The sequence below is a fragment of the Podarcis bocagei genome (genome assembly GCF_964188305.1).
Source record: "Podarcis bocagei genome assembly, chromosome: 10".
NCBI lineage: Eukaryota > Metazoa > Chordata > Lepidosauria > Squamata > Lacertidae > Podarcis > Podarcis bocagei.
Genome location: NC_138135.1, coordinates 32,578,037 through 32,590,332, shown reverse-complemented (window position 1 = coordinate 32,590,332; position 12,296 = coordinate 32,578,037). Strand labels below are relative to the sequence as shown.

The following is a 12,296-nucleotide window of genomic DNA, read 5'->3' as shown; positions in this document are numbered from 1 at the left end:
GTACTTAATTCGTTCCGGAGGTCCGTTCTTAACCTGAAACTGTTCTTAACCTGAAGCACCACTTTAGCTAATGGGGCCTCCTGCTGCTGCCGTGCCGCTGCCACGCGATTTCTGTTCTCATCCTGAAGCAAAGTTCTTAACCCGAGGTACTATTTATGGGTTAGCGGAGTCTGTAACCTGAAGCGTATGTAACCTGAAGCATATGTAACCCAAGGTACCACTGTACTCAGAAAGGAAGTTTACTTGAGCATTCAGCATATGAAATTGGATGTTATGGAATTAAAAGGTGCTGGTCTCTAGATTATATGACCCATCAAAACCCAGCAGGGAGGCCCTGAGGAGAATTGCTAAGATGCTGAAACTGGGATTTCGGTATTATGGGATTTTAATGTGACTAGATCTTAAAGATACTTGGATTCCATGTCAGCTGGAAGGACAATTTATTTGTTGCTCCACTTTGGTAAAGCATTGTTTGGGATGGTCCAGGTTATAAACAGTGGTCCACATAGCTGACTGAAGTGCTAGGATTCACCACAGTGACATTTTGGAGGCTAGAACTATAAAACAATTCAGTAAATTTCTCAAGCGGGGGCCTAGGACAAGAGGAAGGTGGGGTGGAGGCCAAATCCATTAATTCACAGACAAACCATGAGGCAGAGATCTATTGACTGTTGCCTAACCTTCATGTCTACAAATTCACCAAGTATGACAGTTGCCATAGGGATTGTGATTGTGACTTGGAGTCTGGAGGGGGGGGGGGGCTGTGAGCTCTATCTCAGAAAGACTCCATGATATGAAAAGTCTGGAATAGACAACTTTGCTCTGACTAAGGAACTAGGAATGTTCCAGTCCCGGCTTGGCCTTTGTTATGATGGAAGAGCTCAGATCTTCAGAAATGAGGCCACCTCACCGATTCCTCACAAATGAAGAGCCATTTTGTCAGGTGAGTGAGGCCTAAGCTACTGATGAAGTAAACTCAGCCTCTATGACACCACTTAATATTGACTAGGGCAGGTAATGTTGTCCATTGCTGGTTGCTTGACAGCTTGGCTTTCTCCTAGCCTGTGAGGACTACCTAGAGTACACTGAATCCCCAAGCCCTCATTGCAGAAGATAAAAGGCTGGAGAAAGGTATCTAAGAAGCCGGGTTTAAAAATGGAAAGATTAAGAGGACAAGAAATCATTGGTCTTGGGTAGCTGAGATAGTTGAGTCTCACTCAGCTTGGCCATGAGCCAACTGTAGGCGGTGTGGAAAGAGATGGAATGTTAAATTTTATGTTTGGTGGAACTTTTATGTTTATGTAAGTTGTAAGCAGCTTTGAGATTTTTTTCCCTTACAAATATAAAGCTGTGTAGAGTAACATTGTGGGCATCTGTCTGTCACAAAAGACAAAAGATGTCCCTTAAGGCAGAGGGTAAAAGCAGTATAGAAATGATGATGGTAATAATAATAATAATAATAATAATAATAATAATAATAATAATAATAATAATTTAAATTTCAACTCAGGTAGGATAGTGCACTATTAGTGCAGTCGTCACTGGCCGGGGGTCCTTCCCCACTAGACGTTTACAGCGGAACTCCCACCCACTGGAATTGTGCTCTTCCAGACAACCCGTGTCTTGAGCATTCACCCTTATTTGCTTGCACAAAGTTTCTGTGAATGTCAGATTGTATCTGGTCTTTGCTGAGCATTTGTTCCAATATATTTGCAGAGGTTATATGACAATGAATAGTCACTCTGATTTGCTTGTGGGGCATTTATTCAATTTGCCCTTCATTATTTGTTCATTCTGCACACTTTTCAGTGCACTGCCCATCACTTTCCTAACTACAAATAGTAAATTTTAATTTTTTTAAAGGGGATTTACTGTTCTAGGGGCAACAGAATGATTTAATTCGCTTCAGTTGCACAAATTTACTGGTATACACTTGAATCTCTTCTACAAAATACTGGGTTTGGAGGCATCCTTTGTTCAGTCACTTTTTATGGGGTATCAACATGACATCATAATCACATTGTTGTCCTCTTGTGTGTCCCCTCTCTCCCAATGTTCTTTCTATCTTTTAGATCTTAAAAAAACAGTAGTCCAACATCTCTACAGGTGTAGATCACCTTGATGCTCCTTTTCCATCCTTTTGAAGAAATGTGGTTTTGATGTGCACAATAACAAACTAGATAGATGAGCCAGTTTAGCATCATGTTAATTGTTCCCCTCTAATCTGGCACTAAAACACTTTTTAATTTACCTTTCAGAAAAGGCATTGAATTTTAGCATTTCTTTGTTAAATCTGTGTCGTAGAATCATAGAATTGTGGTATTAATTATCATTAAGGTCTTCTATGAAACAAATAACTTTATTTAAACAAGCTTTCTTTAACTCCTAACTTTCTCTGAACATCCTGCTCTCTCTTTTTATACTTTCTGTGCTGAATCACTTCCCGGTAGCTGTTCCCTTAACCTGTGCCTTCCCTGTGTGTCTCCAAGTTTCAATCCTTGACTGCTGTTCTAAGCCTCTTATTCAGTTCCACATTCTGTACATTGATATAATGGTGTCTTTCAAAAAGTGATGTCATTGAACATATTGACACTTACTCTTGAGTAAACATGCCTAGGACTGCAATGTTATTTTTGTTTATAAAAACACGCACACATTAATAAAAACGTAATTTTATAGGTGCATAAGATGCTGCCTTATACCCTTATTAATAAATTAGCAGCATCCAGTCTGCCACTCCTGAAATGAAGCCACATGTTGGAATTGTGGGGTGGAAATAGATATAGATCACCTGTGTGGGGTAAATAATAAAACAATTGGCTGGATCCGTAGGTCTAAAGCACAAGGCTAAACATACTCTCTATCAAGAGACCACCCCCAGCAGTTTAAAATCACATAATTACAAACTCCAAATGCCATATTCATGTGTTATTCCATGCAGCAGCAAGTAAACACAGGCAGAAATATTGGGATACAAAATATAGTGAAATAGCTCTAAGCACGGGGGCTGAGCTTGTAAAGAACAAGTTCACACAAGTCAAGTCAGGCTTACAAAGTGATGTTAGACTGCAATTCTGTTTCAAATTTTAAGGGTGCACCAAAATGCCCTTTTATCACGTTGAATTTCATGTTGATTTTGTCCCTCAATAATTTTTTTTCATGTTTCCTTCTCTCATAATTCTGAGTTAGGGCTTGTTATTGTGCAATTTTATACATGTCTACTCAGAAGCAGATTCCCATTTAGCTCAATGACAGTTACTCCCTGAGAAGTGTACACAACATTGTAGCCTTAGACTGAAACCCTAAACACAATGGGTGAATTATATTCATAGTAGACCCATTAAAATTAATGGCCGCAATTCATTTGGCTCCATGAATTTCAGTGGGTTTACTCTGAGTAGAACTTAGTTCACTGCAACCCATTTACTAGAAAGTGAGCCTCAGTGAACATATTGATGCTTACTCTTGAGTAAACACGCCTAGGGCTGCAATGCTATTTTTTGTTTAAAAAACCTATTAATAAAGGCATAATTTTATAGCTGCATAAGACGGTGCAGGATTTCAAACAGGGGCTCTTTCAGCCCCATCTGGATATGCTGTACATTGAAGCTGTGATCTCCTGCATAGAAAGCACATGAACTACCACTGAGCTATCGTACATCCCATCCTTTTCCCTAGTGTTTTCCCCCACGTGTCCCTCAATAAATTGATCCAGTTTTTAAAAAGTAAAAGGCATGGAGCACGAAACCTTAAGACAGGGTAGTGCAGGAGTCAGATTTAGCTTCTTGTGAAAGGAATTTGCAGAAAAAAAGTAACAGTGTCCAAACTTACCATTAAAAAATAAAAGAAAAATATCTGTTTATTCTGGGCCAAGGACAAGACAACAGGCAATTAGAGGGACAATCCAAGACTGCGAACTTTTTGCCTCTTTTGTTCAATGCTGTGCAAGTCTTTGTGTTAAGTAGAGCACAGTGACAAATCTTAGGGTACAGTGTGAGTCCCTAAAACTGAATGCATGCACCTGAAAATCATAAGTTTGAAGTAAAATGAAACCATACGGTAAAAAAGAGTGGGGAAATCGATGGGTGGGGGGAAATGCACTTTTCCTTGCCTTCCTGCCAAAATCTAATGCATAGCCTTCTCAGTCTAGTCATGCCAAAGGCTAGCGTTTGTCAGCAAACTTATTGAGGTCTGGTCAATATATCCTAAAGTTTGCCTAGAGCAACCCTGACACATTTACACAATTCCGTGGACTCTGCTGGTTAGATGAATGTGTTGCACAAATTAATAACAGATGGGTTTCTGGAGTTTGTGTGAGCTGCTATACTCCCATGGGCAAAAGGTGCTTAGGAACATTGGGAGGTGACAGAGTAAATTGTTGCAGCATTACTTTCCTGTAGGTGTGGCTGTAATTAATTTTGTCTGAGGCCAGCTTAGCTTGCATACGAGCCAACCAATGAGGGGTTCTGGGTGCTGATAACAGAGCCTGCTTGCTGATATCTTTAAATTACTCAAGAATCTTCTTTCTCTGCTTAAAAAGCGTAAAGCTGAGTAAAAGAAATCCAAGTGGATTCTTAGAGCTTTGTCAACACATGACATACTTGTCACCTCAGTTTTCTGTTGCCCAGAAAACTAATGCAAAGCGCTGTGAAGAAGTCTGGAATTGTTCCAGATGTAACAGGGCAACCAAAATATCCCCATATTAGCCACTGGTGGATAGCTGGTTTTATAATGTCTTTAACATGAGTTATTTGTTGGATTGTCATGTTATGTCACAAAATGATATGGGTCACATCCACCTCACACACTGAAAGCTCAGATCTTTCCCAGAAAATCCTGGGACTCTTAGTTTCCTAGAGGTGCTGGGAAATGAAGCTCTGCAAGAGGCTTGACTACAGCTCCCAGGATTCCATGGGGAAAGCGATGTGTCTTGAGTCTTGACTGTGTTTGAAATGTCTGGTGTGAATGTCATCTTAGTATTTTGTTACTGTAATGATATCTTGATCTGCATTTTTGTTGTTCTGTTGTGAGTCACTTTCAGCATATATTTATATGGAAAAGCTGCATACAAATTTAAATATATAGCTTGACTATCAGCCTTGACATATCCTCTATGAATTTGTCAAATCCCCTTTAAAGTCATCAAAGCTACTGGCCGTGACCACATCCATGTGGCAGTGACTTCGAGGAATTAATTATGTGTGTGTAAAAAAAATAATACCCTTTTTTGGGGTGCATTCACACCACAGTTTATTCCATTTGCCTGATGTTTCCCTAACCAGTTAATTTTTGTGTTATAGATGAACTGTCACACCACATAAAAGCCACTTCTGGAAATATAGCAGAATATAGTGCAAGTTTAATATTTGTGCCCATGTTATTTGCTTCCAGAAAAAACACACATATGTAAATAACAAGGAAATGGGTGGGTGCTAAACCTTCTACAGTACAATATTTCCCCAAGTGGTTTTTACACTGTGGGAAAGCTCAAATATACTGTGGAAATTAACAATTTGGGAAACAAAATAAACACTGGGAAACAGTGTGAGTAAAGCCTTTGTCTGTCCAGTAGCCACTGTCAATCAGCTAGAATCATAGATTCTAACCTTTGAAGTTATCTAGCAAGTCCAGCCTCTTGTCTGGTGCAGGATCCGCAACACAGGGTGATACAGCAGCATCATTGACAGGTGGCTTTACAGCCATTGTGTGAAGCTATTTTCACATGTATAACACATGAAGCGGGTCCTTGACAGAGGGAGAACTTCCCTCTATCCACTTTGAACCTCAAGTGTCATTTTATAAATTTGCTAACTAATTTCATTTTTGTGTGGCTACAAGGACACCATTGTGGAATCATCACTGTACTAACACACATACACATTAGAGACCCAGGTTGAGTTTTGTCACCAGACAAAATATTAGCCACAGGCAACAGGGTTTGCTGAATCCAGACTAAGCTTTGTGTCTTCACTGGTTGTTGTTGTTTTTGTAGGAATCCTACTTTGGCCATTGATTGATTGCATTTATATCCTACCTTTTTCTCCAGCGAGCGCAAGGTGACATACATGGCTCCCCTCCCAATCCCAGGTCCTAGTCTGACACTACTCTACCGCATTGGCTTCCTCTGGCTACCACAGGCTGCAGCCACTCCCAGGTGCTTAGGGAAAGGGAACAAGGGTTGGGCACCTCAGCCGAATTACATGAGCATAGATACGCACTCCTTGGTTTGGAAGGATGGCCAAGCTAGAATTGGAGTGACCAAGCTGAGAGAGGCTGTGTTCTAGGAAGCTACGCAGCACCTCCAGTTAAGCAAGACCCTAACCAGGGCAATTGCTGTATGAGAGCATACAATTGCCGTATTGTGCAATTATTTGATGATAGATGCTACCAACCTTTTCATCTGCTCTACTTTTGTTAAGGGAGAGGTCACATCAACACCATACATTTAAAGCACACTTAAAGTACATGTTTTTTCCCAAAGAATCCTGGGGCAACTTGCCCCTCACAGAGCTACAACTCCCAGCACCTTTAACAAACTACAGTTCCCAGGAGTCTTTGGGAAATGTATGGTATGGATGTGACCGTAATCTCCAAGTGGTGTATAGTAAGGTTACAAAAGATACAATAAAGATACTGTAAAATCAGTTAAAGACAACAAAAATCAGAAAACTTAAATTGCTTGCTGAAATTAAGTGCCGGAAGTTCAACAGGGAGAGGGCCTGTCTGATATCACCTGGGTGGGGAATTTCACAGAACTGGATCCACAGTATTCAGGAAGTAGTAGTCATTGCTTGTCTTGTGACCGTTGATCAAACGCATCCAGAGAAATGTGAACCATTTCAGAACATTCATATACAGGTATGTATATGAATGATCCAAAGACTGATGGTTCTAATCAAGTAAATGTTGTTTGATAAAACTATTGGCTGGAAGATATGAGGGAGAGGAACAGCCATTTTACAGGCAATGCAAATGACAGAATGCAGCCTGAAATGTTTATGGTTTGGATTTTGGGTTTGACTTTAAGCTGAGTTTTGAAGACAAGCATACAGCACATTCCTAAGCAAGTTTCTTGGGATGTTCCACCAAGCACCATGAGGCAGATTGAAGCAACTGCCTCAGGCAGCACATGATGGCTGCACAGACATGTCTGAGAACAAGCACTTGCAAATGGCTCAGGGTCCAATAAGTAAACAAAAGCAAATAAATGTTGTAATGAGTCTAGAGTGTTAAAAATATTTTGGTGTGGAGACTTGAAAGAAACATCTCACATTCTCCAGAATACAGTGGTACCTCAGGTTAAGTACTTAATTCGTTCCGGAGGTCCGTACTTAACCTGAAACTGTTCTTAACCTGAAGCACCACTTTAGCTAATGGGGCCTCCTGCTGCCGCCACACCGCCAGAGCACGATTTCTGTTCTCATCCTGAAGCAAAGTTCTCAACCTGAAGCACTATTTCTGGGTTAGCGGAGTCCGTAACCTGAATCGTATGTATCCTGAAGCGTATGTAACCTGAGGTCCCACTGTACAGGCTGGATGTTATGCAAAGCAAGCCACAATCTTGAGATTTTAGGAAACACAGGAGGCTGCTTTACACTGTGTTAGAGGCCTTTGCAGCTCAGCACAATGGCCTGTGCTGACAGGCAGCAGTTCTCCAGGGTTTTAGACATGGGTCTCTCTCTCCCAGCCCTACCCCCTGGAGATGCTGAGGGTTGATCCTGGGACCTTCTGCATGCAGTGCAGATGCTGTCCTACTGAACACTGCCCTTTGTTGTCAGAGGGATACTTCCAGCTGGATCCTGTGCATGTTTGGCTTGGTAGGAAGTCTTAATGGGATTTACAAAAAGAAAACGAGTGGAAGTTTTGGCTGTTAATGCACTAACTACATTGGGCCAGGCTTTAGGACTATAAGCTCCCACATCTCAGCCCTTTGTCCAGAGTGCGCAAAATATAACTTTTCTGATCTTGAGGTGTTTATCTGTCTGTGGATTATGGATTTGCTAAAAAGCTTTGAGCTGTGCAACAGAGCTGGATGCTTTGGACGCCTACCCAGAAAGTTAGGATGAGCTCAGCTTCCCCTCCAGCTTAATACGTGCAGAAGCTTGCAGCCTCTCTTGTCCTGAGCCGAGCAATGGGCGCCTTTTCGTTTACCCAGATGAGAGGCATTTGGCGGCCGTTCTTCTGGATTCCGCGCAACGCGATAGCGATGCACTGCGGTCCAGGTGTGAGCTAGACAGCTGCTAACAACTTTCACAAAATTGCGCCGGTACATATTTTTTTGAGATGGGTAGCGGGTCATTTCAGAACCCCCGTCCCCCGCGCGTTTATTCCCCCCCTCAAAAAAAGCGGTTGCCAGCGTGGGCGACCAGGAAGCCCTCGCAAAGAAAGCAACAAAAACAAGCCGCTGCCCCTTTAAACCTCCGAGGGAGGGCCCAGGGCTTTGTAGGATGACATCAGTGGGTTTGGCCCTGAGACTCAATGGAAACTCAATGAGCGAGAGCCTCGGCTGTACACACACCGAGGGAGGCTGGAGGGGAAGGGAAGGAGGGAGGCAGCTGAGCAGGCAGAGCGCAGAGAAGGAGGAAGCGGCGGCGGCGGCGGCGGCGCTCAGAGCTGGCTACGGCCGCCTTTCCCAATCCTCCGTCATCCTTCCTTCCCCGGCGCCTTTCCTCCCTGACAGCCCCGGGAGCAGAAGCGGCAGACAGGCTCCTTCCAGGCGGGGTGAATATTGTGGGGATCCGGGCAGGTTTTGGGGTGCAAATCCGGGGGGAAAGGCGGCCCCTCCGTCCCTTTGTTTTTCTGCTGAGAGAGGAGGATAAGGCGGCGGGGGGGGGGGAGGGGGAAGAGGCTCTCGCTCGCTCACACACAGCACACAACGCGCACATACACAACACAACGCACACTTACACAACACGGCGCACACAAGGCTGGGCTGGCATAGGGCTGGCCCCCCCCCCCCGTGGAATTTGGTGACAGGCGAAGGAGGAAGCTGTAACCGAAACGGGGGGACGACAACAAAAGGCTCGTTTTCTCTCTCTCTGTGTGTGTGTGTTTTAATTTTTGACGGAGACAAAGGATTATGCAGGCATCTCCCCCCCCCCCCCATTCCCGGCTTCACTTTCGGAAGGACACATTGAGGGGCTCCTGTATCGCTTCTCCCCCCCCCCGTTCCTCCCCCCCCCTTTGCTGTCTACATGCAGAAATGGCTCCACTGACTTTATATATATATTTAAATTTTACTTACTGGGGTTTATGCTCAACCTAATGTCCAAGTCAGTGTGTGTGTGTTTGTTTGTTTTTGAGAGGAGGGGGTGATTGCTGCTGCTTCTCCCCCCCCCCTTTCTCCCTTTTCGTTTCCTATACTTAACATCTGTGTATGGCTTCACAAACAATTGGTAGTGAGTAACGGGTATCTCTCATTTCTCCTCTCCCCCCCCCCTTGGCTCCAACCTTTGGCTGTTTGTGAGGGGGGTTTTTGGGGTGGGGTGGGGGGGGACACCAATAGTAAACACTGTTGAATTTCTAAAAAGGTTATATTTGACAAATAGGGTGGGTATTGTGAGGTGGAGGGGGGAGGAAGTGGCTGTTATTGTAAATCACTATCTCCTTTTGTGCACTGGGAAGGTTCGGTATTGTAGGGAGGGGGTGAAGAGGGGGGCAAGATCTCACCCCCACCCCCACATCTTTTCTGAAATGTTGCTTCTTTGTACCAGCTCAGGGATTTGTAATGAGGATTGCATAGTAAATAGAAGTTTTGCTGCTATTTCTGCTGCCTAATTCTCATTCCTCGCTGCATTATTCTCCCCCCTCTCTATTTTATAAGATGCTTCTGGCGCTGGAAGAGGGTGATTTAATTTTAAGTTATACTTGTGGCTGAGTGATGAGATGATCTTATCAGTTTTTATCTTCCTTTTAATGCTTGCATTTGTTGTGTGTGGTTGATCTGCCTTCTTTAGCTCCTTTTCTTTTTTGGTAACTGCTCTGAAGGGAAATGGAGAGGAAAGAGAGAAGGAAGCAAATATCTCTGTTGTGGCACATTGCTTTTTAGAAAAGTATTGCTATATTTGTGTGCACACTCCTGTTCCCCCAATCCTTTGAAGCTGATATGGAATACCCCCCCCCCCCAATTCTTCAAACCCAGAAGCATCCATTATATATCTGGTCAGCTCTCGCACTGTGTGGCCTACTGTAGTCCTCCATGCATCCTTGATTTCTAGCAAATCAAGTAAAGCTGGTATGGAAGTCCTCTTGTTTACAATAATTGCTTGGGGGGGGTTGCCTATGCTGTACTGTAAAGTGCTGAATGCCAGATGTGTGGGGCCTGCTGTGTGTTTGCACACATATTTTTATTATGATTGCATTTACATAATGTAGAGTAGGTTTGTGTGTGGTGCTGATTCGAATACAGCTTTCTAGAATGTGTGTGTGTGAGAAAGAAAGAGGGAGAGAGATAGAAGTGGCTATTAATATAGTATAAGCATCCACTCATGCAGAGTATATGCATTAGAGTGTGTGGGAGTCTTTCTGGTTTCATGAAGAGGGAATTCTTGGCTGGCATCTTGACTGCCTGGGGCTGTTGCTCTAGTTTGAGGAAGGCCATAGAGTTGGCTTAATTCCTTTCTGTCTCTCTGGATGGAGGAGGTGAAGGCCTGAGAGTTTGGAGAGAAACTGATGTGGCAGCAGGGTGGGTGGGTAAGTGTTCCCATCCCCAGCACCTGGAAGCAATTCCTAAGGTGACTGGTTGATTTGTTGTTGCCCTTGGCATGAACTGGTCTTGCTGCCTTCTCCGACCCCTCTGTCCAAAGCATTGCTTGCCTTATTAATGTTTCAATCATATGCATGCTTACTAGGAAGCAAGTCTGATAAAACTGGAGGTACTTAGGTGTGTGCTTCATTATTATCTTTATGAAAGGGAAATTGGGAGATCTCATTCTTTGTCTCCGCCCCCCCCCTTGAACAACATCTGCTTTTTTAGAAAATGAGTTTGAAGGCCAGTCAGCTGTAAAGCTGTGAGGGGTACTTCCAAATTAAGCCCTAATGTTCTTGCAGGAAGTTAAAAGGTCACAACTAACTGCAAACCACTGTGAGCAGCTGGGCCCCTGCTTGCTTGAGCCCAGTGTTGTCCTGAGTTAGATGGGTTACTAGCTGCTGATATGCCGGTCCCTGCTTCTGTCTGTCCTCTTGGGTTATGTGTTGAAGAGAGCTGGCAGAGAAACCTAGGAAACTCCTAACCTTTAGGGATCAAGCATCTCCAGAGTAACTTCTGAAAACTGTTGGCTCCTTCCGGTTCGTGTGTCACCAGTGTTTATAGGAATAAAAAAAACTTATCTTGTATGGAGAGCAAGTTAGAGTATGAGTCAAATGTATATGCAGTTACATTCCTAGTTTAATTGGGGTAGTGGAAGGGATCAATCCTATCTTCTTGCTCGAATATAACCTCTTGATTCCTGTTTGTTCCCCAGGGCTGTACTTGAGCTGTGTATTCTGCTTGAATTTTAAGACAAGAGAATAACTCTGTAGTCCTTGCAGATTAACAATCCTGCATGCTTGGGTACATGTTTTAGCAGGGGAATTTGCCTTCTGTTGTGCTTTGAGTAATTGGAACTGGGTATTTAGGGTTCATGATGCCCTGTTAAAGCTTACAGTGAAATGTGTGCCTTTAAGCTCCACCACTTCTCTTTTTGCAGTACATGATTAGTTTGGATATGACTAGAACTCCGCTTTACTTTGCTTATTCTGGCATATTGTAGACCTTGGGGTGCAGCAGAAAGGAAGCTGTAGACTCCATCAAGCGAAAGGACCCCCTGTCTGCTTAATCCTTGCCTGTTCTTTCAAGCAGTCTACCCACCCAGGAGAGCAAAGCCTGCATACAGTACATTAATAAATATGCATTACATAAATTAACCATACAGCAGCATCCTTTAAAAAGAGCCACAGTCTTTCAAACAGATCCACGTTACTGGAACAGTGGTGGGGCGGGCAGAAGGAGACAGGAGAAACACAAGATGGTGGTCTTTTGGGAGAGGATGTTGCTGGGAGTCTCCAGAACAACATTTGGCACAGGCCTAAAGGAAGAAGTTGGCATGCGTGGCTGAAGTGAAGGTGGTAGTGCTGGGGTTTGGATGGATCTCTCATGTTCATGAGCGTGATGTGTGGAAACATATGGTGTGCCTAGTGTCAAATGTGGCATGCAGATGTGCACCTTGGGCCCAGTAACTGGTTGTGAACCATGCGATTGAGGAATTTGTCCTGTACTACCATGCTACTGCCCAGAAGGAAAGTGAAGCAGAGTAGAA

General features: G+C 43.6%; 1 protein-coding gene across 5 annotated transcripts in view; it reads left to right on the top strand.

The window, feature by feature from the left end:
• Window positions 1-773: 773 nt before the first annotated feature.
• Window positions 774-12,296, top strand: part of CSNK1E (casein kinase 1 epsilon) — a 48,479-nt gene continuing 36,956 nt past the window's right edge. Inside the window, exon 1 of one of the 5 annotated variants that reach the window (XM_081211129.1) lies at window positions 774-943. The gene's annotated coding sequence lies outside the window, so the exon portion shown is untranslated. Of the gene's footprint in view, window positions 944-995; window positions 1,132-8,516; window positions 8,722-8,996; window positions 9,022-12,296 lie in introns of those variants that run through there. The other 4 variants (XM_081211125.1, XM_081211127.1, XM_081211126.1 and 1 more) reach the window with 4 other exon arrangements.